At 31.6% G+C, this 25,802-nt stretch overlaps 1 protein-coding gene across 2 annotated transcripts in view; it reads left to right on the plus strand.

Moving 5' to 3' along the window:
- Nucleotides 1-25,802, plus strand: part of LOC149477055 (uncharacterized) — a 306,353-nt gene that overhangs the window by 208,400 nt on the left and 72,151 nt on the right. For both annotated transcript variants that reach the window (XM_089711381.1, XM_089711380.1), the window contains one exon: nt 13,164-13,200. The gene's annotated coding sequence lies outside the window, so the exon portion shown is untranslated. The remainder of the gene's footprint in view (nt 1-13,163; nt 13,201-25,802) is intronic.

Raw genomic sequence — 25,802 nt, forward strand, 5'->3', positions numbered from 1 at the left:
TTGAAATTGTTTTATTTTCACTCCCTTAGATATGGAAAGCGTTCGTGCATCACTGTTTTTATGTTACATTCGATGCCAACTTGATTTAAATCGTATGGTATGAATTATAAACTGTTCGTTTCTATATAAGAATTTATGCGGGTATTTTTGAAGTGTAAAGAAAGTCCTGTGTCCCCTAGTGGGGTAAGGGGCAGATGCATTATGCACACATCTGTTTTACTTATCGATTTTCTTTAGGGACAAGGAATACCCTAATGTGATAATTTTGGTGGTAACTTGGTAAGTCATTCGAAGTTCTACGACAGGATGCACGTCTTACTTTGTTAGGTTGTTACTTTCACGCAAATACTACTGAACCGATTACAATGAAATTTAGCACACATATAGAGGGTAACTTGGATTAACACATAGGATAGGTTTTATCCCGGAAATCCCACGGGAAAGGGAACTATGCGGGTTTTTCTTTGAAATTATATTTTACAAGTATTTAAAATATGAGTTATTTTTCATATATATGTGAATAATGTTTACAAGTACATATTAGCCTTGAAATGAATACTGAACACGGTGCATATTATAATAAGGTTTCCTTAAAGCGATTATCAATAATCAAGTTAAATACTTCTATACTTTCTGTCATGTTGGAATTTTATCTTTCAACAATTTAGTGCGAAGTTAGTAGTTTTATATTTAATCCTCTTATAAAATTATATAAAATAAATATTTTAAGGCAGACTTTAACAGGCTATTACGAATATAACTACTGAAATTAAACATAATAATCTAAATATATAAAAATGAAACCCGTTTCCCGGCATCACGCGTGAAGGGGTGGACCGATTTCGATAATTCTTTTTTTATTATATTCCTTGAAGTACGAGGATGGTTGTTATGTAGAGAAAACGTAAATATGTACCACGGGCGAAGCCGGGACGGACCGCTAGTATATTATAAAAACAATGATGTACTGTTACGATACGTGAATGAGCTAAAATAAGTAAAGGTAGTCCTTTACTTATTTTAGCTCATTCACGTATCGTCGATAAAAACTAGCCTATGTCCTTTCTCGGGTAACAAAATATCTCTATACCAAATTTCATGCAAATTTGTTACGTAGTTAAGGCGTGATTGAGTAACAGACAGACAGACAGAGTTACTTTCGCATTTATAATATTAGTATGGATTTTTCACATCGGTCGAGTTTTGCGTCGGCAACCTAAATGTTTCCTCTCCATAATATTAGTTTAGATAAAACCCTTTCTAAAATGGCTGAATAAACACTAAATATACACGATCATTGTTAGTTTAAACCCAAGATCGGGTATGATGTCTGATAGCTGTGACCTTGATAGCAATATTGTTTACTTTGATCCCGTTTTGAATTATTTGAAAGGGCTTGAGATTAAATTTTGCTTTGGTGTTGAATTTAGAGTATTTTTGGTTGTGATTTTTGATGATGAACGTGGCTGTTTCTATTAGTCGAAGCATCTGTTTTATAAGATTACAAAATATTGAGGTTAAAAAATATATTTTTTATTTTCTAAATTATGAATGTTTGTAGCTAAAGAATTATTTTTTTAATAATGTTATAATGTTTTTATGTACTAACCGTCTAACGTCTGGATCGAATTTGATGGGCTTCGTCATGCAGAATAGGTACATGCAAGTTGTGCCGCTTTTAAAAAAAAAAAACTTGATTATCCAATTTCCCGATAATAATCGCCACATGTAGATGAATTCGCGTGCTACCACTAGTTCAAAAATATATTCACTCAATTACTTTTACTTATTTATTCCGTAAAAAATTACACTGGGGTACTTTGTAAACAGCTGAGTCAGGGTCCTTAAGTGGTTGGGGGTGTGTTCACACCCCATTGGCTCAGTAAATAAGTTTGTGTTGCAATTTACACTACGTAATATTATAACATTTGGTTTATTTTTTAAATTTCAATACATACCTAGCATAGTGAGATGATAATTACAATATTTTCTCATGGAATATTATATGGAATAATAAGAGTATTGTTGTTATCTTATTTGTTGTGTATAATCTTCAAGCTTTTATTTTTGTTATTAATATTGCTTCCATAATTTATACCTGTTTTAGATTTCCTTTGCTATAATAATTTATTTTAGTGTCAGGTAACAGAAAAAATTTAGAAAAAATGTCTTATCTTCTCTACAAAGACCAAAATATGCTGGATACATAACCTTTGAAACCTGTGTATATAATTATATTTTCTTTTTTTGTTCAGTACTCCTCATAATATAACTTAATAATCTTACATAAAATATTATTATTATACTAAGTTTGAGTACCCAAACTCCACCATATTATGCCACAATTTTGCCATTTGTGTGACCTTGTAAAGTCTCTATAAGTACATGTCATTAAAAAAACTGTCTGAAAACTTCTAAATCACGTTCCAAGCCAAAATTAAAAATTGATATTTACACTAATGGTTCTGCATTATATTGGCAGCAAACAATACATGATAAATTAACTATTCGAGGGTTTGTGCATGACACCCGCTAACGAGGGTCGATTCGAACCTCAGCTGTTGAAATCTCATACATTTTCAACGTTTTAGAAATGTAGAGCTATATGGGTATTTAGTTTCGTGTTATTGTTGATTTTTGTTACGAAAGAACATTTTTAACAGAAGCTTAACCCCTATTCAAATGGTTAGAACGGGACAATTTTAATCGGACCAACCGGAGGGCAATGTCCCTGTCTTACAGGACCCAGAAGGCTGCTCACCTACTTGTCCTCAAAAAAATTGATCAGTGAAACAGATGTTTGCATAATGCATCTGCCCCCATTCCCCATTAGGGGACACGGAGCTTCACAAAACAACCGGAATAGAAACGGTATCTTTCAAATAGAAAAAGAATGATCAAAATCGGCTAATACATTCGAAAGTTTTGATGTAACAAACTGAAAAAAAAATACATTCAAATCCTCCTCTTTTTTTTGAACTTGGTTAAAAAATAAACACCTAATTAGGACTGTAATTGTTAGGCATAAATGGAGCGTGTGTTGAAGATGGTTAAGCCCATTTATTTAATGAGACTATAAAGGTTTCCTTGTACAAATCGTTTGCTATTTCTTTTAGGTACTAGGTTCAGACCGTGTCAGCACTTTTGTTACCTTGATAAAAAAATCAATCGAGAGAATTTGTTAGATAAGATAAAGAACAATGCAGTTATACGCCGGACTTTTGTGATGAGAGGGATCAGTAATATCCGCGTAAGAATGTATGAATATATGTATATTTTTTAACGCGAAATCCATTGAATAGATTAACGGGCAATGATATAGTTCAAATACCAGAATAACAGATAAGCTGTAGAAATATTTGCTCTTGCCTGTTGGTACAGATACAGGTACCTACTCAGTTAATTTTAACGACTAGTTAAAAACTACATATATTGGTTCTCCGTCAAATTCGTCATTACCAAAGTAAATAGATATTCACAACATAGCGCCTATTCTAGTGTTGCGAAAACTCTATACTAATATAAAACGCTATTCTCTTCTATCTATACATTCAACTTTTCTCTCAATAAGTTTATCACTTTGTTCCCACTGCAAATGAAACTTCGTTCCATAAACTATTTTCTCTACAAACCAAGAGTAATGAATGTTTCATCTGTTATAGTTAGCAGAACATTCCATCTCACTCCTACCTTTGATGTTGAAAGAGATGCAAGATCAATTCGTTCTTTAGGAATTAATAAGCTGGAGCGAGGTTGGATGCGATATTCTGATCTGGGGTTACCATGCCGTCTTAACGCAATATTATTTCGAGTGTGGGAAAGTGATGGCGCTATACGACGTATATAGCTCTGTTATTTTTCTAAACTGGAATTATTACTGCTTTAAGACATCGAAGACGTAAAGATCCTAGGCTAATTTCTTGCAAGAGTATTTTTTAAAACTGGCTGGATACAGGAGGTAGGTATGGTTTTTGAAAGCAGAACATTTATTGAAATAAAGGTTAAATGTACTGTTCAAATCTATAAAATTATATAGCTGAAGAGTTTGTTTGTTTGATTGATTGAACACGCTAATCTCGGGAACTACTGGTCCGATTTGAAAAATTATTTCGGTGTTAGACAACCCATTTATCGAGGAAGGCTATAGGCTATATCATCACACTAAGACCATCAGGAGCGGACCCACGTGGGTGAAACCGCGCGGCACAGCTAGTCGTGTATAAAACCCTTTAAATCGGTTCAAGTTTTAATAAGATTGCCCTGAACAAAGGAAAAGATGGTTGGCAACAATAAATAAGAATAAACTCCTAAAATATAAATAATGGTTGAACAGATGGATATTTCAATTATCTATACATATAATAAACCTGTAGAAGGGTCAATTCTGTACATTGAAAATATTGAAAAAATAAATAGCAGGGGGTGTTACTGGATCGATACCAAACCCAAATATGTGATTAAAAAAATTTTTGTCTGTCTGTATGTGAAGACATCACGTGAAAACTAACGGTTCGATTTCGATGAAACTTGGTATAATTATACCTTATTATCCTGGGCGTAAAATAGGATACTTTTTATCCTGAAAAAATACGTAGAAAAAAAATTAATCTTAATTTTTCAGTTTTATCCATAGACGTTGTTCTGTAGAACCGCGAACACACGTTGCGTATTATTATAGGCCTAGCCGTATTTGGGTCCAATAGATATTTATAAGATGTCATTGTCAGAGTTACTCAAAATGGAGATATAAACCACCCACGCCAAGACCGACATCCGCGCGGACGGAGTCGCGGGCGGAAGCTAGTAAAGTATAAATTTATAAATGTAATAAAGTAGTTCAGCATATCCGGTATTTAATTTGAAGACCCCAGTACACTAAATCGATTGAAAGATTGATCGATCGATCGATTGATCGATTGATTGATTGATTGATCGAATTATTGATCGATTGATCGATCGATTGATTATGAATCGATCAATCGATCATTCAATCAATCATTCAATCAATCAATCAAACGATCAATCGATATATCGATCGATCAATCAATCAATAATCGATCAATCAATAATCGATCAATCAATAATTGATCAATCGATCAATTGATATATCGATCGATCAATCAATCAATAATCGATCAATCAATCAATCAATCAATAATCGATCAATCAATAATCGATCAATCAATAATCGATCAATCGATCAATCAATCAATCAATCAATAATCGATCAATCAATAATCGATCAATCAATAATCGATCAATCAATAATCGATCGATCAATCAATCAATCAATCAATCAATCGATCGATCAATCAATCAATCAATCAATCAATCGATCGATCGATCGATCTATCAATCAATCAATCAATCAATCAATCAATCGACAATCAATCAATCAATTAATCAATCAATCAGGACATCCTTTATAACAGTTTACAACCTATTCTATGACCTACGGAATATACCCTTTAAAATTTAAAAAAGAAATCGATCCTTATCCGATTATTTCATTATATTATAGAACTTTATAATATTAAAGTAAATATATTGTTTACAATATTAAATAGTGAATCGATATGAATGTGATTTTTGTGTCAATTTCACGCAAAATCTACACAGTCGTTTTGAATAAAATTTGCTATGCAGATTGATTGGAATGAAATAACCATTGGCCGTAAATAGATAACACGTTCCGTTCTAAATTTCTGATACAATGTTTATTTTATAATTATGTAATACTAGCGGCCCGCCCCGGCTTCGCCCGTGGTACATATGAAAAATAGATGTTGGCCGATTCTCAGACTTACCCGATATGCACAGAAAATTTCATGAGAATCGGTCCACCCGTTTCGGAGGAGTATGCAGACTAACATTGTGACACGAGAATTTTATATATAAGACTAGCGGTCCGCCCCGGCTTCGCCCGTGGTACATATGAAAAATAGATGTTGGCCGATTCTCAGACTTACCCGATATGCACAGAAAATTTCATGAGAATCGGTCCACCCGTTTCGGAGGAGTATGCAGACTAACATTGTGACACGAGAATTTTATATATAAGAAGATTATGCTCATCTATCTATACTTTCTATAATAATATTATAAAGCTGAAGAGTGTGTTTGAACTACTGGTCCGATTTGAAAAAAATAGCCCATTTATCGAGGCTGCTATAGGCTATAGGCAGTAGGCTATATATACATATTATATAGCCTAAAGCGCGATGATATTATCATCGCGCTATAAGACCAACAGGAGCGGAGCCACGCGGGTGAAACCGCGGGGCGCAGCTAGTTTGTAATACTATAGAGATGATTTATGAAGTTTTTCTCTGTTTAGTTTTAATTTAGCCTAAATATATAATGCAAAATTATTATTTCCTACCTAAGCTTATAATATAATACCATAAAATGATGAAAAATGTTAAGTGAATCAATTTTAACGGATTTAGATTGTATGATGGAAAATTTTAATTAAAATGAAGCGCTTGACCGAATAAGAACCTCAGAGTTTTATAAAAATTATCAAATCAGCAGCGAAAGTAATTAACAATTTTACTGCAAAATTAAACTCGTGTTTTAATCGTTTTATGACCCACTTTTTCATGCAGGATCTCGTTCCAAAGTAATGAAAACCTCTTTAAAGGGGTGTTAGGAATCCTTATTTTTTGAATGTTTTGCCTATCATCCATACTTATAATAATTATCAAACATGGGGAAGTCTGTTTATGACTTAGCTTAAGTACTGCACCAATTTAGATGAAATTTTGTAAGAAAATAGGTCAAAATATAATGTAATTTTTACCAGATATGTAGAAAGAATAATTTTTGTCTGTGGTTTTTTCACACGTAAAACCATGTGGCACAGCTAGTTGAAAATAAATAACAAATGAAATACAGACCAGACATTCTCGTGTTGTTAGTTTCTAAATTGTTTATTTCTCTTATATCCATAGTGCCTACAAGATTTAATTTAGGATAAGATGAAGTTGCGTAGGTCTGGGCTTTTGTTAATTAATCTCTTTATATTGTGTTTGTTCGTATAAATAAATGTAATTTAATAAAATAAGTAAAGAGAAAATTTATTTCATGTTTATTTAGGCTTTTCATGATGATCCGAAAGACTTATCTTCTGCCACAGATAATATAATGCTATACTAGTACTTCTGCTTTGCTCTGACAATACATGTAATCAATATTATTATGATAAGTAAAGTTTTCAAATATGAGCTGATGATGCATATAAATTACTAGCTGTTCCCCGCGGTTTCACCCGCATTGCTCCGCTCCTGTTGGTCTTAGCGTGATGGTATATAGCCTATAGCCTTCCTCGATAAATGGGCTATCTAACACCGAAAGAATTTTTCAAATCGGACCAGTAGTTCCCGAGATTAGCGCGTTCAAACAAACAAACTCTTGAGCTTAAAAAAATTAGTATAGATTTTATAAACTGTGTTACTCAGTACAAATGTAGCAAAAAAATGGATCTAATTCAAAACAAAAGCATAGATATTATACCCCTCGACATCGATTAGATCTTAAATCCAATACAGCCCAACAAAAATCCCATTTATCATAGAGCTGTGACGTTTACTATAAACATCATACTACCTATACATACATACATAGTATATATAGGTAAACATAGTAACAGGCTTATCTAGTACAGATTTTTTACACTACACGTCCTCTATTAGTGACGATTCGCTAGTTTTCACACTACAATCTTCACAGCTCGGATAGGGTTGCCAACAGATGGAAATTAAACATAGGGTTTATTCGGATAAAATTTTGTATGAATAATAAGAATTATTTATTTTTCGTATCGATAAAAAGTAAAGAATAGTAAAATTGGTGAAAAAATTTCCGATTTCAGTTTAGTAATGATGAAGATGAAATCGATCAAATTTGCCGAAATTGACATAATTAACGACAGACCGACCTTACTGCCACTGATTTTATAAATTTTTATTTTTAGTTCCAAAGTGACCATTTTGCAATTTTTTTCTTTATTTAACAAAATATTTTTTCCATTCTACAAAATGATTACCACGTATTTCCAAACTGCAAACGAATTTCTTGATTGATAGACAGTTGCTGTTCACGTACAGATGTACAGATCGATTTCTGATCTCATTCCAGATTGTCTAACAATAGGTTTTTCGTTCCGCATCCCGTCGCTTCCTGACAGTCCACCTATATTTGGATTTAGACGTATTTAGAGAAGAATTTTTGGTGAAATCAAATAATCATGAGGAAAACTCTTTACTTGAAGGGTAATGCTTCTCAGCTTTGTGACATCACTCGACATTTTTCGTCGTTGCTCCGCTCTTATTTGTCATGGCGTGATGTTATAACCTGTAACACAGAAATAATTTTTCAATTCGAAGTAGTAGTTTTATAATATTAGAATAGATTCTTTTGCACTTAAAGGTTCCTTGCAGAGAAAAATGCAATGATAAAATACAGAGCTATCAACGGATATCATTAATTAACTTATGTGACACACTGATGATATTCTTATAAATTTTTTTATGCATGCAACTTATTATAATGTATTTATAGTTGAATTATTATCTATAGCTATTCTTTATTGAAACGTGGATAATATACAATTTGTATGTTTTATTTCTATCTGTATTTAATACTCGAATTTTCACTTTGGACCTTTTTCTCTAAATGCCTCTTCTAAAAATATTAAATTCTTTATTAACATAGGCTGAAAAAAACATTAATACAAGTGCTACGAAACCTTTTCTTTCTCTTTCGCCAGGTGTTAACTTCTTAAATAATAATACAAATCTGAAACACAAAACGAATCTAATAAATTTCTCGGTCAATTATCTTGAATTTGCCGACAATTATCAAACTTTGAAGTTATAAATTCATAATGAGACGTGGTTTAATTATGGATTAATGAGAGAAATTCTTAATTATTTTAACAGATAAAGCTTTCTTTTAAAATAAATAAAAATAAAAAAGCCTTTATTTCCCTATTCACAATATAATCTTACATGCTAAACAATAAGGTAACATTAACTTATTTTAATTATACTACACTATAGTTGGACTTATAAATATAAAATGAGTTATACAATTATTATAGATTTAGTGATTGTAATATATAGAGAACCCCTTTAAGCAAGGGTGAAGGCCTCCTCCAGACTGTTCCAGTGGTGTCTATTTTGCGCTTGTGCCATCCACTTTTCGCCAGTTATTTTTGTTATGTCGTCCGCTTTCTTTTTCGAAGCTTTCTTTTACTAGGATAAAAAGACTTCAATTAAGAATATCAATTTATGTAAAAAATATAATACATTTCCTTTTTTCTTATCCATCTAGTACATTATGTATCTTTTTCTTTGTCATATTTTTATGCATTTAGTTTTGCTATTACAGGAAATAATATAATCGTTTAATAAAAAATTATTTAAAAAGTTGAGTTTGTATATGAATTTAAGAATTTATTTTATAGCGCTTGTGACAGCCCTATAGCGTGTTTAAATGGTTGCGGTAGGAAACCCGTATTTTCATGCATTGTGTTACAATTAGCGTCTAGGAATATACAACAAAGCTTAAACATAGTCTTAGTTATAGAGGTTTGCTATTCATTTCATTTAAATTGAGAATATATTATACTTATTTATTTCTAACCGTAGTCTATGAGTGCATTACGCTATAACTTTAAAACTGCTGAACCCATTTTGATGCAATATGACAGGTTGATAGATACAAATCAGAATTTAAACATGGGCTAGACGTTTTCATATTTCAAACATTATGACAAAATACATGTACATTTTTCGTTAAAAATTAAATAGTCATGATTTATGAATGCGTGCTAACAAGAAGAACAAAAGAGCGAAGTCGCGGGGAAAGCTTGTCCTTGTAATGGATCACGGTAAAAATAATTCATTTCATTGATTCCCCACATATTCCATATAATTTATCCCACTGCATCCTCTCAATCCCACATGCAAGTTAAAAACAAACCGTATTCCACATATTTTGTACGAATACCTTAATTACAACAGAGTAGATTAAAGTTCAGAGCATTTTCGTTATCCACAAACAAGTTTATCATTAAACCGCAGGCAAATTGCATCTGATTTTGCGATTAGCTCGTGGAACTAGTAATTATAAGAGAATAAAGAACTCTTAATTGTCACAAAGCTTTTTATTACTAGCGGTCCGCCCCGGCTTCGCGCATGGTACCTACATGTTTACGTTTTTTTTTCATATCAGTCCTCATACTTCAAGGAATAGATTCCGCAGCGCACGCGATGACAGAATTTTTATTAAGGAATTTTCTACACCTTGGGTTACATTATTGCATTTTTGGTAAGGATCTCTAATTTTTTTGCAAATGCAATATAGTTAGTAGTGTTGCTCAGTGAAGATGCAGCTTTCTAATGGTGAAAGAATTGTTGAAATCGGTCCAGTAGTTTATGCGTGAAAACCATACATACCTACATACATACATAATTACAAACCTTTCCTCTTTATAATATTATAGTATAGATTTGCTTTGTTGTTCTTTTGTTTGTGGTTACATCGAATTTGAATTTCGTAATGAGTAGGTTCTTTTGATAGATCATTCTACAAATTTTTACGTCTATTTTGTCTAATAATATCTGTCCTAGTATTCAAAGGAGGATGATTATAATATATTATGCATGTTAAGGTATGTATTTAATTTGATTTACTGATTTTGAAAATTCTTTTACTAGGAAAAAGTTACATTGTTTAACACTGAGATAGGCTTTATTTTGTAATTTATCATAGTTTATTCCACTTCATACGCAACCGGGAAGAAGGGCTAGTATATTATGTCTTTTAGACAAAATGAATCGGTAAAAGATATTAGGTTAGGGCCTAATTAAAATTTGGTACGTAGTAAAAATAATGTGTGCATGTACTAGTGTACACACGTAAGAAGTGAAACTTCTTTATGACCTTATTTTTCAAAAAATAATTTACTATATGCAACTTTACAGAAATACGTCGAATCACGCGTGGTAGGGATAAGAAAAAGATGGCACGTTACGGAAAAATGTCACGCGTAACGAAAAAATGTTGCACTAAATTTTTTTCCAACCCCGATAAAGAAGTTTCACTTCAATAATAAATTAAATTTAATAACAAGTCGTTACTCCTACATGAACTAGAAGTCTTGTAACTTTCTGTAACATAAACTTCACCTCTTAATAACATTAATACAGATAAAGTAACAAAGTTCAATCTCCATACAAATATGAGCTAATACTTAGAAACTTCACATTTTCAAACAGCTAACTATACATGGTAACGAGTTGTGTCAAAGAAAGGGCATAACCATAAAGGCCTTGAAAATGCCAAAAAGACCTCGTCTATGCAGTTATTTCTTTGATCTTCATGACATTAAGTCATTAATTAAAAAACACAGGCTATTTTCGTTTTTGCGGTTTCTTTTTGCCTTTTACTAGAAGTTTCTGTATTCCCTTTGGGGAATGTGGCGGGATTAAATTGTTTCTTTTTGATACAAAGGTTTGAGTAATATTATAGGCAATTTGTTTGGAGTTTGTTTGTGATGGAAATAAACTAATTCTGCTTTCAAAAAATTCTTACCATTGGAAAGCTTTAGGTATAACTCAGGTGTATTTTTAAGATATTGATATTTTCTTCAAAAAGAATTATAATATATTATTATAAATAAACTATAGTATTACGTCTCTAATTATTGATTTTTAAACAAAAGTATTAAATTAGTAAAACAAATTTACTAATATGAAACTATCCATAGACATTACCTGCGAACGAAAGTACGTCTTCTTTTGAAATATATTTATTTCATCCATTTTATTTTATTTTCGTTCATCCAATTTCTAAACAGAAGAAAATAAAGGCATATTTTGTTAAAGTCAGTAATCCTCTAATATTCGAAGACTTGAACGAAAGCCAAATTCCATTTCGATGCATTAGATTTGAGAAATTGAAATCTGATGTGAATAGCAATAATAGCCAATATTTACATGAATGTGTATTAACAAATACAAATTTAATGTATGTATGTACATATCAATATTAAATATCCAATTATTATTGATGTAATCACTTATTTGTTTAAATAATATAGTTACACTAAGTTTTTTCTAGCTCAAGTCTCATGCGTAAATAAAACAGAAACCATTGAGATTTGAAGTATTATTACGTACATTATTTCTAACAGAAAATAAAAATGTTCCGAATATTCTTTGTCTTTATAATAATAAATTTCAGAATATTCTGCCTTTATTGTATGTTTGTATACAAGTTTGTATTAAATTACATTCAATATTGTGTAATATTGAATGTAATTTAATACAATAGTATCGGTAGATGTACAGAAAATATACACTCTATTTGGCATATACTATGAGACTTCAGTCACATGCACAAGGTAGTTAGGTAATAAACTACGTAATAAATTAGTGAAGAGTCAAGAGAAAAAGACCGAATTTTCGTTTGAATGAGTTATGTTCTGTTTACATCAGTTGTAGGTGTTTGCAATGCAGCTTTTGAGAATGCAGTGATTAACAACATTTTTTTAATGTTAGTTACTTAAAAATATAACAGGGTTTTAATACCCTGACATAGCATTACGATGTTAATAAATAAGGGTTATGAATGTGCATATGAAACGGAGCACTATCTAGAAATTTTAATGAATTTAAAACTCGATTTATTCAACTTTTAACCCGTTTTTATTAGGGAGTAAACCGTTTTAGTTACAGAAGATTGGCCATTGCTTGTCTGAGAGAGTTAATCGAAACTATACTTTATTCAGTAGTGTTTAAGACCTACTCTCGCAGTGCAAAACTATTAGAGCCTACAACCAACGCTAAAATGAGTAGTTATAATGCAATTTCTGGAAAACAACACGAGAATGTTTGTGCAAAAATTCTTTCAGAATCAATATTGCGCAGATGTTGCAAGCAATTTTCATAATGCTGTACCTTTTTCTACTATTTTCCGATGCAAGCTACTGAAATGTAAGATTGAAGGAACAATCTTTTAAATAAACTAATAATGTTATCTATACTTAAATGAAAATTTCATAAATTTCGGTGGTAATCGTTATCGCTGTCATTAACAGAATTTCTTTGACTAAAATTGTCACTTGAATATTGATTTAATATTTTATTTTTCAGGAACTGGTGACCAATAATTGTCAGCAACTGATTAAAGGTATAGTACTTTAGAAAAACAAATACAATGTAATATTTTACTTCTCTATTCTTGACTGCCTTGACTTGATTTAAATTCTACCAAATTAATAAAAAAGATATCGAACACATCAAATTATAAGGTTAATATGAAATGGAACGTATCATGCAAACACTATAGAATGTACAAGTATTAACATTATAGACAAAACAAGGTAACAATACGATACACCGTCGAATATCAAAATCAAACAACCCTCGAAGCTACAATAGGATGACGACTTCAAAGGGCGTCACACAGAGCGAGCAGCCTCGCGAGGCAATTGCTATAACTCGAAGCAGCACCAACGACGTAATAAGTAAAAAGGTGTATATAAGTTACCAACACAGCATTCGATCTTCAAAAACGGCACACTACGTTTAGACGCCATACTAAGACGCCATGATTTAACAATCGTGAGCGAAAAAGAGTCAACTAAAGTAAATTGTGGCGAAGCGACATTTCGATGTTCTACTCCCGTAGCGCTGATAACCTGATTATTTGAATTTGAAATAAATGAATTTGACTGTGAATTTGAATTTGAACCTGTAACTTTTTGCATATAATTACATTGAGCAGCACGGTATATGTGTACATGTGTACGTAGTTCGGTTGAAAATGGCGCGTTTTCCTCGACCGAACAACGTTCACACTGACCGAGCTTCGCGCAGCATTCGCGAGGCCGCTCACTCTATAAAGCCGCATAACTATTCCACTAATTAAATCAAAAGCTACTGTTAATAATAAATACATAAGCAGCTTGTTAGTAAACTAATATGCGCTATGAATATGGAGTAGGAAATGCGAAAACTGTTTTACATAATTACTACGCAGTTGGTGATTTTCCCTAACTTATTGGCGGAGTTCATAAGTTCGCACCTGCAGGTACTGGGAAAGGTTTCTAAGCAGATGTTTTGCTGCTATTATTGGCAGCGTATGCCCAAGTTTCTATTGCTTTGACTTTGTTATTAGATACTATAATATTGGCTGCAACAGTGATAATGGTTAGAAGGGTAACAAGAGTCTTCCTGGGTTTTTGGAATTGCAGTACGAAGAATTACAAGCGGGTATGTGTATTTTTTGTTTGTGAGTAAACCAAACTAAATCCATACTAATATTATAAATGCGAAAGTAACTCTGTCTGTCTGTCTGTTACTCAATCACGCCTAAACTGCTGAACCAATTTGCATGAAATTTGGTATGGAGATATTTTGATACCCGAGAAAGGACATAGGCTACATTTTATTGCGAAATATGTAGTATGTACCACGGGCGAAGCCGGGGCGGACCTCTAGTAGGTTAAAAAAGCAACTTCGACCCAGTTACGTATAATCACTGGATATTGTTTTGTCTAAGTTTGCTTTCTAATATAATAGGCTAAAATAATACGTAAACTCGTTGTATGTAAATTTGTATATTCACCATAACTGTCTAAAACATCAATGCTATGTTTAATGTAGTGTGAGTTTCTTTTTTTCGTTTCAATTATAATTTCTATAAAAATTTTGATAAAAAGATATCCTTGGTGATATCTTATTCATAAAATGAAAATTAATAAAACTTTTTGTTTTCACATAAAGATTTATTCCATGTAAACAAGCTTGCTCTACGAAAGGATAATGTAACCGACATTTTTGTTAGCATTACCAATTAGCAATGAATACATCATCCGATCAACAAACACCAATACAAGATAGCAAATAGATGAAGACAACGCAACCAAATTGCGGAGTCTGTCAACAAGCTCAGTCACACTTGAAGTTAATTACCATCTGATTCGTTCGTGTGTCTACATATTTAATTTTTCATTACTGTCTTCGTGTTTATTGAGCGCCTTTGATGTTTGGTTTTGTTACTTACGATGTTTTTAATTTCATGCGTTGATAACCAAGATGATGTAACATTTTTAAAATGAAGTTTTCCTTTGATGTGTGAATATTGTCCTTTGATTGCTTTCCGAATCGGTGGTAAATGGTAAAATATGTAATGGAGATTCGAAAGTGCTTTTAAAAGAATTCTAATTGAATAAATAAATGTTTGAGTTTATTTGATTTGTAAATCAATACGAATATATACGAATATTCCAATCTGAGAATTATTTATTTTAGTATTTCAGCTAAATTCTATTTCTCTAATCGAGATGCCATCTAACTGTAATCCTAGCATAATTATTGTCCCTTACACACAACACTAATAACGAAACGTCTATTTTTTTTTAAACTTTCCAAAAATGGTACACATTGTACGATTTCAATGTAGATTTTAATTGATAAACTGTAACTGTTTAATTTTATTACAAGACAAAGGTAATTAATGCAATAGTTACTAGCTCCCGAGATTGAGGACTATTACATAACAACTACCTTCTACCTGAAATACATCATGCCTAAAAAAGGCACTCTACCGTATTATACATATATGTAGAACATAATATCATGTGGAAGGGGTAACAAAAACCAAATGTTGCGTAGAATCAAACACACTGCAATGCGGTGTATTCAAGGTTATATTTTTTAACTCCACTAGATTATAACAGCAACGTAACTGTATTTAATTATTGTGGAATTATTTATGCCAGTGTTAGTTATACGCTAGTACTCATTAGTATAACGTAACATTTTTGAAGTGAAACTTCTTTATCGGGGTTGGGAAAAAATTTAGTGTAACACTTTTTCGTTACGCGCCATCTTTTTCTTAAGAAAAAGATGAAGTGGTAACTCGTAATTCGACGTATTTCTATACAGTTGCATAATATAGTAAATTATTTTTTGAAAAATAAGGTCATAAAGAAGTTTCACTTCTTACGTGTGTACACTAGTACACGCACACATTTTTTTTATTTTGTACGTGATTGTGTCATTATTAAATAATTATTAATTAAATGCTATAACTTTGGCAGAAAATAAAAATATCTAGATTGCTATTAGTAAGCTGGTTACTTTTCCTGGCTTCATCTGTGTTAAATCGGGATAAAAAATGTATTCTGTATTACTCGATTAAAATGTAGTTCATTGATAAAATTATTTTTAAAATTGGTAGAGCTGTTATGGAGTTTATTCGCAAACAACTTTTAATAACAACGAAAAACTAAACAAGAACGTCCGCATTTCATGATATTAAAAAGCAAAATACTGAGTATAAATTAAATATACAATGATTTTGTTTTTTATTTATTACCTAGATTAAGATAACTTTTAAAATTCCATCAACTTACATAAATGTAGACTGCCTCTTTGGTACAGTGGTTGACGCATGAGCGTAGAGCCGAGGGGTCCTGGGTTCGATTCCCGGTGCAGACGAAGAAAAAAAATGTCTCGGTCTGGCAGAACACAGAAGGCTGATCACCTGCTTGTCCCTAAAGAAAATCGATCTGTGAAACAGATGTATAATGCATCTGCCCCTTACCCCACTAGGGGACATGGGACTTCACACACACATAAATGTGGCAAGCAACGTCGGGGCGTACAGCTATATATTAATTGAAGGTAAGTTCTTGACCTATAAACTTTATTAGTTGACTCAGTAAACAGCTGTCGTGTGCTGGAAGAATATTGGTGCTTGTATCTAATTAATTGACTTCTGCAGTTTACACTGTAACTTATACGTGGTTGGGAAAGGTTCTCTATTGCTATTTACTTCAAGTATAGTCTATTGAAGAAGGAAGTGTGTGAGCTGAAAGAAAGGATTAATAAATAAAAATAGTTTTAAACCATGATTAAAATGCAATGTAGTTTAATTTCAATGTGATATTGAGGCAGCGTTTAAAATCTTTATATCACTTATTTTGATAAGGCCAAATTTTAAAAACGAAAAATAAAAAAAAAACATGGATAACCTACCTTGTATGTTTAAAATATATATTTTTACCCATACAATTGTTTAGTTCATCTCAGTAGTTACTTACGTATAAATAATACGTTACAGTATAAATATTATTACGAGAAAAACTCAGTTACATAATTACATTTGAGCTTTCAAGTAAACTTTCATTTATTATACACATGATAATATTATCTTTTAAAACGACCTACTGTTCCCTTTATTACATTGTTCTTCCCATCTATCGATAAATTTAATTCCACCATGGCTAATATAACATACTAGCGGTCCGCCCCGGCTTCGTCCGTGGTTCATATTTCGCAATAAAAGGTAGCCTATGTTCTTTCTCAGGGTCTAAAGATTGTCTGTGCCAAATTTCTTAAAAATCGGTTGAGAGGTTTAAGCGGGAAAGCGTAACAGACAGACAGAGTTTCTTTCGCATTTATAATATTAGTAGGGATTATCAACTATTTTAATCCGTTTGAAAACCTTTACTAAAATAAACAATGTTACCAGCTAATCTTTATATATAAAAATGAATCGCAAAATGTGTTGGTAAGCGCATAAGTCGAGATCGGCTGAACCGATTTCGATAATTCTTTTTTTATTATATTCCTTGAAGTACGAAGATGGTTCTTATGTAGAGAAAACGTAAACATGTACCACGGGCGAAGCCGGGGCGGACCGCTAGTAAAACACTACAAATGACGTTGTACAAATTGATTTTTTCATACGACTCACAATTTTAAGCCGCTTCAAACTTTATCTCGTTCAGCTTAAGTGGATTAAGCTATCGTTAGCTTACGGATAAGCTACAGCATGCCGTTATTCAGGACAGCTTACTTAAAGTTGGACAAAGCTGTTTTAATATTTTATTTTGTGGATAGGTATACTGTGCGCTGATGTTTTGCTTTTAATTATATATGACAGTGAAGTAATAAATAGGTTATATTGAACAATGAATATTAATTTGTTTTATTTATTTATTTAATTTAATGTACAAATACACATTTGTTTGTGTTTGTTTATTTATTTGTGGTTTCCGAAAATACAGGATATGAATGATTACTGAGATCGTTGAAAAAATGTTTTCATTATTTTCTGAAAATTGTATAAAAATAAATCTCGGCAGAGTTATTAATTTTTTTTAAGCAAATATCTAGATACAACCTAATTTCGTTTACATTAATTAAAAAAAAATATTAAAAACATTAAACCTTTAACTATGCTTTCATATCTATACTTTATATTATAAAGCTGAAGAGTTTGTTTGTTTGAACGTGCTAATCTAAGGAACTGCTGGTCCGATTTGAAAAATTATTTCGGTGTTAGATAGCCCATTTATCGAGGAAGTCTATAGCATATGGGCTATACATTATCACGCTAAGATGAACAGGAGCGGAGCAATGCGGGTGAAATCGCAGAGCACAGCTAGTATTAGATATGGTAAAAGTTGTGTTATTTCACCTATGAATCCGTTTTCCTCCAAATAAGAAAACAATAGAATATTCTATGAGTCAAATTGCTTCCTACACACTAACTTCATATTTTATTATATTGCATTTCTTATTAATACAATACAATACAATACAATACAAAAAAGATTTATTGCAACCAAACAACACAATGATGAGCTATACATTCTAAGACACCATCAAAAAATACATAAAATTACAAAAATAAAATATATGATAACAATCGAATTAGTTAAACATTAATTATATCAAACTTGCATTGTAGCTGCAAAAAGGCCCTGGCTCAGCATAATGTTGCAGAGGCAAACTCCACAACGCTGGTAATTCTGCCAGATACCCACATGACTAGTTTGCGCCTCTAAGATGGAAGGAGTATGAAATAAGATAAATAATAATAAATAGATATACAATAAATATAAAGGATAAGTTATATATATTATATAGGAGACAATATTTCTGGTCAAGTTTATGGGTAGTATATATCTATGTGTTAACCTTGGAATGAAGTCGATATAAGCAAGCAATAAGTAATAACAATATAATATAATATAATTTTGGATACGTATAATTATAGGTATTAGGTATTGTCGAAGAATATTAAATTACTAATGTTGGAATTTTAGTAGGAAAGATTTGTAAGTGCGACGAAAGTTGGACTTACATTTAAGATTTTTTATTGGAGGGGGGATATTGTTCCAACATTTCGTCGCACTATATTTGAATGACCCACGAAAGGCTGAAGTTTTATGCTGCGGAATGGATAGTTCGTGAGTTCCACTCCTTAGTTCACCCCTACAAGTATCCCTACGCCACGACAACTTAGTATACAGATACCCTGGCTGCTTAGTATGTATTGTATCGAATAAGAGACAAGCCAATAATAACTCTTGCCGACCCTTCATCTTTAAAAAGTTAATGCTGTTTAGAAATGGAGTTACATGTGATCTGGGTGGAATGGTAACGCAGAATCTTGCACAGGAATTCTGGACCCTCTGAATGAGGCGCTGCACTTTACCTGTTAAGCATGGTCCGTAAACGGGAAGAGCATAGTTTAATTTGGAATTTATTCAGAGATTACTTCCCGCAGGATCCTGACCTTTGCCGTATTACTATAAAAGAATAGATAAAAGGTTTATTTCGCTTTTACGAGAGTACTCAAAATATTTTCTTGAATATTACAATCTTAAATGTGTGTATAATATTTAAAAACTCTGTAACTGCCTTACCTTCAATGTATACGAACTTAAAGGGTTCCCTAGGGGCCCATTCGCATATGAATGAAATATATTTTGACCTTCAAAAACCTACTCTAAGTCAACGTAATAAGGTAGGTTTTCGTCCTTCAAGGATCTGTTAATTCGTTTTTAAATAATAGAGCGAGGTGACCCATGGACGCGTTAAAAATGGCTATTTCCACGCTTGTTTTGCTTGTTTAAGTTTTCTTTGTGATTTTTAAAAATAAACTCGACCTAATTGCCTTTTCTTAGGGTTGAAAGTTGAGTGATAATGCGGGTATTTCAAGATGTTATAAAATTATTTAATAGAGGCTCTTTGATGTAGCGGTTTCTTATAGCATTATATTTGCTTAGTGGTAAGATTATTTCGATCATAATATCGCGTTTTTATTAATGCAACTTCTTTTATATTCTTGTATGAAGATTTAAAGCATCAATATTATTGTTACCTACAACTATGAAAAAAGGCTTTTTTCAAAAGATATAATAAAAGTATAGGTATGTATCTATTATTTATTTAAAAAATATTATTGTAATGCACCTCCACCTTAAAGTTTTATTCTCTCTTCCGTGTTGTAAGTAAAATATCGCTTTTAGTGATAAGACTGCCCTTTGTTCATTTTTAAGATACCTATTGTTTCCCTTTTAATTGTCTTTTTGGTGTACAATAAAGCATTTTTCATTTTTCTTTCTTCTTTCAAAAGTACAAGTACCATCTTCTCTAATATTCTTCATAATTTATATCTAAAATTATCGTGTCACAATGTCAATGTCCATACTCCTCCGATTGTCATGAAATTTTGTGAACGGCTGCATCGATTGTCATGAAATTTTGTGGTAGATCTAAGAATCAGCCAACATTTATTCTATTCTCCATAGCCCTAAGTAATAAGAGTAAGGCAGTTAGTATTTTGTATTTAAAAGGCTTTATGCAACATCTACATAGACCAGAGCCACGAGTAATTAAAAGGAAAATCTGAATATGACGTCAAATCCAATATGGCCGCCGAGTTTGTAAGCTAATAAGCCCACACGAAACTTCAAAGGCTTAAACGGTGATCTAGATGGGTCCGTTTCTATAGTTTGCGAAACAGGGACTGATTACGAATATTTCGCGTAAATACTGACCATAATAACTGGATTTAAATTAATTTTACTTTCTAGTGTTGTTAAGATAAAAGTTTTTTTTTGATGGATGTGTTTGTTACGTTTTTGGGTAAAATGGCCGATCAAAAGTGATTTAATTTGGAATAAAGATAATGATTAATTAGTATATTATATTTTATTTATTGAAATTATTCTTACAAATTATTACAATAACTTAAGTCTAAGTCCCACAAAACTGCACATGCAGTTTGTCTGATGGGATCAAGCCTATAACTAAATATTAGCAATTAGCATATCATTATTACTATAGTAGGTAGTCCAGAAGGTGGGCAAATTTGATAAGCGATTGTACGTGAATTGTGTTGCAGCATTAGTTGCCCAAAAAATCAAATATTGCATTTTAATACAATTCCCGTCCAGCCTATCGAAAAATCTCATAAGTGAGTATTTTTGATTTCAGTTTTTATTTTAACCTCGTTATTACAGATATCGTAAATTCAATAGTTAATCGTTTATTCGTCTAAAATATAACACGAGAATAAAAACGAGAACAAAAACATCTAAATCAGATGTTTTTGATACACAAGTATGTTAAATAAATTATGTTATTATGTATAACACATGGTCTTTATGACTGGTTTTACAAATTCTGAACATTTTCTATTGAAAGATAAATTCAGTGACAATGAAAAATTACAAATAGCCTATTATGGAAACTGCCGAGATGACTTGCCCTTAAAATTATAACAGAACTAGCTTTCCGTCCGCGGCTTCACCCGCATTTTTAAAGAAAAACCCGCATAGTACCCGTTCCTATGTGTTAATCCAAGTTAGTATATGTGTGCTAAATTTCATTGTAATCGGTTCGGTAGTTTTTTCGTGAAAGAGTAACAAACACACGTATACACATCCTCACAAACTTTCGCATTTATAATATTAGTAGGATCTCATATTACATTAGTCAAATTTGATCGATCCGCGAATAACTTTATGACAGTGGGCTTCTATTTGAGCAGGGACCCTTGGCTTAACGCAGAATTAACTTAGTTTGAAATAATTACAAATGTTACTGATCCCACGGTTTAATGAAATTCGAGTAATTGTTGATAGTTTCTGAATTGTTGTGGTATTAAATGTAATTGATAGTAGAATTCGATTTTGTGTGGAAATTCAGTATATGCGGTCTTGGCGTATAAATATTGGGTATGTATATAGGAAAAGCAAGTTTTTGTTATATTTTTAGTGATAGGTAAGTCATCCGATTAATCGCAATTAATTAATTATTTATTGTAAAAATTTGAATTTTAAATGAATTCATTAAAAAATATTGTTTTCTGTCATTACTTAAAATAGTTGCATATTACTTGAGTCGCTATATTCCCAAATGAAGGTAATATTTTTCGGACTCTTCAAGTCTTAAATTAATATACGGAATTGTTTTTAAATTTAAAGAACAATGTTATTTATTACAAGTTAAACTTAATGGACTTTATTTGTTTACTTTAAAACAAAACAAAAACAGTGATTACGTGCCCTAATTCTGATAACAGTAAAACCATATTTTCCTTTCTACAACCAACGTGTTGCTAATCATTCATAAACTAGTTACTATTTACGCGGAATATATTATTCTCACGAGGAAAACTTTCACGAACCTTTTTAGAGAGCCCATTTGTTTTTCTTTCACAGAACTTTCGCATAAACGTGGAACATTCTGGAAATTTTCTGCTTTGTTTCAAGCGGTTTATGCTTTACGTCACGGATTACGCGACCGGCCATGTGCTGTTTTTCGGCTTCATAAACGTCACTTTAAATGGTCTTTAGGGTGCTTTTTCACTAATAATGTGTAAGGATGTGTAGCGAGGAATGTTTGTAAATAACCAATAGTATCGCTTCAAACGCTAAACGCTTCAAACTTCAAACTAAATAATTTATGATTGGTTTTTTACAAACAGATTCCTCACTACACATCCTCGCACATTATTGGTGGAAAAGCACCTTTACGGGTGTTTGATGTGTTGTAGCGATGGATAAAGTGGACGATCAAATTGTGTATTTGTAAGGGTAAATATTTTTCTTAGTTAATTTATACAGGGAATGAGTTTGATTTTTTTTGATCTCACGTAGCAATGAAGCTACTTCGTGGTATGATTTTTGTGTGTTTTTCCTAATAAGTGGCGGCTATTTAGTGATATAGGTTACTTTTTATTTAGTATGTGTTTTATTTTTATTTTTGATTGTTGAAAAAATATGATGAGGTAATTTTCAATATACGTAGGCGGAAAAATAGTAACTAAATAAATTAAACTACACAAATGTGTGAAATTGAAGTGTCTCTACATAATGTTATCTTTTTATTAATAGATTTCTGTGATAGTCAAAGAGTCTGGACCACTGGTGCCTAGTATTCGCCTAATGTCTAGCTCCGGAATGATTGCACGAGAAAGTACATAAGTTTCACTTTAATTTTAATTAAGATTGCTCGCAAAATAATCTTGAAGTAGTTGAGGTCGCAGGAGCTAATTACAAACATGCGCTGTAGTTATCTGCCATACCGTTTATTTACTTTAGAAGCATTTTCTTCGTTCTAATTCTTATTTGTAATTAAAATTGTAATTAAAAAATTTAAAACTAATTATATTTTGCTCCTAATAGTGATTCTATACCTCCTTTACCTATGTTTTTTTTTTATTTTTAACAACTTAAACTGTTACAATTACTAATAAGAGTTTTTATTTTGTGTTACCTAATTCAATTTAAAAAATATGTAAAGGTTCTTAAATCGTTGTTAAATTGGTTTTATCAATTTTTCTTTTATCAATAACTAGCTGCGCCCCGCGGTTTTACCCACGTTCCTCCGCTTCTGTTGGTTTTAGCGTGATGATATATAGCCTACAGCCTTCCTCGATAAATTGGATATCTAACACCGAAAGAATTTTTCAAATCGGACCAGTAGTTCCTGAGATTAGCGCGTTCAAACAAACAAACTCTTCAGCTTTATAATATTAGTATAGATGTGACCAAACTATCAAAATCTACACGAAACATTGACCTTACAGATACCTTTGCTTAAAATTATCAAACTAGGCACAAAATGTTATATAGTTAAACAATTTGAACGGTAAGCTTCGGTAAACCGATATCCCATATTTCGGCAATAGACAGCCAAGACCTCAGATAGTCCACAAAGCGTATGAAATGCTTACATGGATGACATTTTGGGTTCCGATAAATGGCTTGGCCTATCTAAACATATTTGTAAATCTAAACATGTATGTGATGTTATTTTGAAGGTAAAATTCTGTAGGGTAAAGATTGTACGTTTACTATAGTTATAATGAAAGAAAATATTGAAAAGTTCTGTTTATTCAAAAGTTAGTTTAGTTAAAAGAAAACACATACCTATACATATACAGTTATATACATTTTAAGACAAAAATTACTTCAGACTACAAACCTCATGTATATAAATTATAAGAACAAAATATTAGTGATTACAATCTTGTTGTTCATTTAATTAAAATTATGTGATTTTAAGATATTCGCATATTTTCTTTAATAGCAAGTACCTAAGTATTAAGTTATTGTTTTTATTTTAGCCTTAACCTCTTATAACTATGCGGTTTATAGCTCATCTTTTAATCACTTTATTGAAACATATAAGTTCAAAGTACTAAAATTAAATATGAATACGTTATTAATTAACTAGTTGTGCTCCACGGTTTTACCCGCAGTGCTCCGCTCCTGTTGGTCTTAGCGTGATGATATATAGCTAATAGCCTTCCTCGATAAATGGGACCGAAAGAATTTTTCAAATCGGACCAGTAGTTCCTGAGATTAGCGCGTTCAAACAAACAAACTCTTCAGCTTTTTAATATATAATATTATATAGATTATTATGTACCGTATTTACAATTTGTAAATAAAATCACTCCAATATACATTATAAATGTATTGGGACATATAAATATATAAATATTACCGGTGGAAAATTTCTACAAAATCAGGCTCATTATAATGTTGTAATGACACGCATTTTCTTCAAATCGACTTGCGTAGGTGTTTAATGGAAAAATACCTTACAAAATAATAATAAGTAAAGGATACCGAATAAAATAATTAATTTGAAATACACTAACAGACGTTTCTATTTAAGTAGGTGTAGTTAGTCACAACATTAATTATTGTAACTGAAGAACTTGTACTTTTTGTAATTACGTTATATTATATAGTATATAATATTATAATATTATTAAAATTATAAAGCTGAAGAGTTTGTTTGTTTGTACGCGCTAATCTTATGAACAACTGGTCCGATTTGAAAAATTATATTAATATGATCACGCTATGCTAGGACCAACAGAAGCGGGTAAAACCGCAGGGCACAGCTAGTTATTACAATATGTTTTTCTTTGTTATTATTTCCATAGGAAATCAATTAATACAAAAAGGTATAAATATTAAATTTCAGTGCTTTTTCAGGTGTTAACAATATCCATTACTTACCCTTACATTATCACAAAATTCCAGCTAGTAACGGAAAAACTCTTTATTCAAAATAAAGGTACGGCTAAGGCTTGGTTTCCACGTAATGTAGTCGTGAATAATTATAAAGAATGTACTTGTAATTTTGCCTGTGCTATTATAAACAAAGATAGCTAAAGTAAATAAATTATTAAAATGCTTAAGCGAACAAATAACAACAAAAAAGTAGTTCCTGGCTAGCCAAGTCGACTGAGAATGAAAGGATCATCACAAAATATATCTTTAAAAATTATTCTCTTATTTTATTTATATGTTTTTTTAAATAACAATATTATGTTCCTAGTAACAATATGGCCGTCCTGTTTTCTTTAAATTAAAAAGGAGCTAATAAAATTATTTACAGATATTTTATGAAATGGTCATCTATGACCAAAATTAATATATAATAATAAGAACCAAGGAT

The sequence above is a fragment of the Colias philodice genome, chromosome 26 (genome assembly GCF_061535455.1).
Source record: "Colias philodice isolate Cphi_HAF_F1 chromosome 26, ilColPhil1 Martin Lab GWU primary, whole genome shotgun sequence".
NCBI lineage: Eukaryota > Metazoa > Arthropoda > Insecta > Lepidoptera > Pieridae > Colias > Colias philodice.